Here is a 2,838-nt window from a genome sequence, read left to right on the forward strand (position 1 = left end):
TTCAAATAATCATTATTTAGTTGCATCAATAGATGATTCATTATTATGGCATAGAATATGCGGACATATTAACTTGAAAAATAATTCATGTATTTCTAAAAATAATTTAGTAAATGGTTTATCTAAAATTGTAAATAAGAAAGATCATTTTTGTGATGCATATAAACAAGGAAAAATGCATAAATCAACTTTTAAATCTAAAGGTGTTTTTTCTACAACTAGATCATTAGAGTTATTACATATGGATCTATTTGATCCTTCTAGAATTGCATCTTTAAATGGAAGTAGATATGCATTTATAATTGTTGATGATTATTCTAGATTTACATGGGTTATGTTTTTAAAACACAAAAATGATGCTTTTGATGAGTTTTTAATATTTTGTAAGAAGATACAAAATCAAAAATCCACTACTATTGTCACAATTAGAAGTGATCATGGTGGTGAGTTTGAAAATAAATTATTTACTGATTTTTGTAATAAAAATGGTATTTCACATGAATTTTTATTTCCTTGCACTCCACAACAAAATAGAGTTGTTGAAAGGAAAAATAGAATTTTACAAGAATGTGCTAGGACTATGTTAGTTGAATCTAACTTGCCTAAATATTTTTGGGCAGAAGCAATTAATACTGCTTGTTATGTTCAAAATAGAATTTTATTAAGACCTATATTAAATAAAACAAGTTTTAAATTATTTTATAATCGAATTCCTAAAGTTTCTTATTTTAAAGTATTTGGTTGTAAATGTTATATATTAAATACAAAAGATAATTTAGATAAATTTGATTCTAAATCGAATGAAGGCATTTTTATATGTTATTCCATGCATAGTAAAGCTTATAGAATTTTTAAAATAAGTCTTCCCAAATAGAAGAATCCTACGTTTCATTTGATGAATCTAATTCAAAATCTAACAATAATGAATAATCATGATGATGATGAAATTGTAAATCAACCACCTTCTATTGTTGATGACTACTCTAATGATACTAATGCTTTACCTAAAACATATGTAGATGTTATAAATCATCCACGCAATTTAATCATAGGTGATATTTCTAGTGGTGTACATGTACATACTTGATCACAATTTAACTTATTTACACATGTTGCATTTGTTTCAACAATAGAACCTAAAAATATTAAAGAAGCATGTAAAGATGATTTTTGGATAATAGCCATGCAAGAGGAACTCAATCAATTTACAAGAAATAACATTTGAGATCTTGTACCTAAACCACAAGATAAATCTATTATAGGAACTAAATGGATATTTCAAAATAAATTGGATGAATCTTCGATTTAGAAATAGTTCTCTTCTTGGGAGCCATCTCAATCTTGTTGAAGTAGACGAACAGGAGTCGCCGGAGAAGAAAACAAAAAATTTTGTTGCGTTCACCCGAGAAGAATAGGAAAGTCGAATGACTTTTGATTTGATCTTTGGCAGTCTATTTTATAGACAGCTGGAGCTGTCGAATCGAAGTGGGATTTTAGGCAAAAATCTCACCCGTTGTGAGTCGGTTGGACTGCTAAACACAAGGTTAAATCCTGTGTTTTAATTTTCTAAACGCAAAGTTTAAAAGCCATGCATTTTAGTTTCCTAAATGCAAGGTGAAAACCTACGTTTCAGCCTTCAAACGTTGAGCTTTCGAATTAACTCTCACGATTGAACTGCCACTGCCATTAGAGTTATTGTATAGAGAAGCTAGCAATGGCTATCAAGATGATAAAAGTCGAGAAGAAATCAAAATTGATATCACTGACACATCAAGCTCGATCCTTCACGCAACTCATCCTTTCAAATAGCTTATCATTCCAACCAAAATTAATAAGGATATTATTAAAATTATTACTCCAGTTGAGCTGATCAAGAAAGGAAACAAAGTGAGTTCCTCAAAGGCTACCCTCCTTGACAAACTTGGGATAAGGTCCTTTTCATACGGGCTTGTGGATCTCTCTATCTATGACAATGAATCTGTCTTCAGTCCAGAGGTACTCAACCTCATTGAGGATGACCACGCTGACAACTTTGTAGCTGGTGTTTCTATGGTTGCCTTGCTTTCCTTGGCTCTCTCTTACCCAACTCTTACAGTTGCGCCTCACATGTTCATCAACGCCTATAAGAACGTCCTTATTGTTTCTATCGACACTGAATACACCTTCATACAAACTGAAGGAGTATCTTAAAGATCCAAACAAATTCTTTATTGCTATCGCCCTTGTTACATTAGCTGAGAATGTTGTTACTCCTGCTGTGAAAGAAGAGGAACAAGTCGATCCTACTAATGGATCTAACGATGATGACTTGAGCTTTAGCTTGATTGACTAAGTTCATTATCATCAAGACCCAAAAATTATCTTGTTTGGTTTAAGGAGATCAGAACTACCTTAACTACTTCTACGTGTTCGTTGAGAGTGTGAGTTTAATCTTTACCAAAGGAGATCTCAAGGAAGTTAGCAAAGAAGTCGCTAAATACAGAAAGCAGAACTACGACATATAGTAAATTTCCACAACCAAATTCATGATGTCTTCAAAATAGATATAGTGAACCATCATTCAACAACAAATCTCAAATCAATTTGGGGATCCAAAGTATTCCAAAAATTCATTCCAGTTAACCGCGAACTTTCAAAAACTTTAGAGGGGGTTTTGTAGGCTGTCTAAAAATTATTACAGATAGTTAATCTCCATCAAATACCAATGATGGAAGTTATAACCTAACGACTTCCACATTAATAACTCAATAATGAAAGTTACAATCAGAAGACTTTCACGATCAATAGTGAGAGTTACAATCTGACAACTTTCACATTTCAAGGAGCTAAAACAAAGAT

General features: G+C 31.7%; 1 pseudogene; it reads left to right on the plus strand.

The window, feature by feature from the left end:
- LOC109831079 lies at positions 923 to 2,332 on the plus strand (annotated as a pseudogene).

Source organism: Asparagus officinalis, chromosome 2 (genome assembly GCF_001876935.1).
Source record: "Asparagus officinalis chromosome 2, Aspof.V1, whole genome shotgun sequence".
In the NCBI taxonomy this organism is placed as follows: domain Eukaryota; kingdom Viridiplantae; phylum Streptophyta; class Magnoliopsida; order Asparagales; family Asparagaceae; genus Asparagus; species Asparagus officinalis.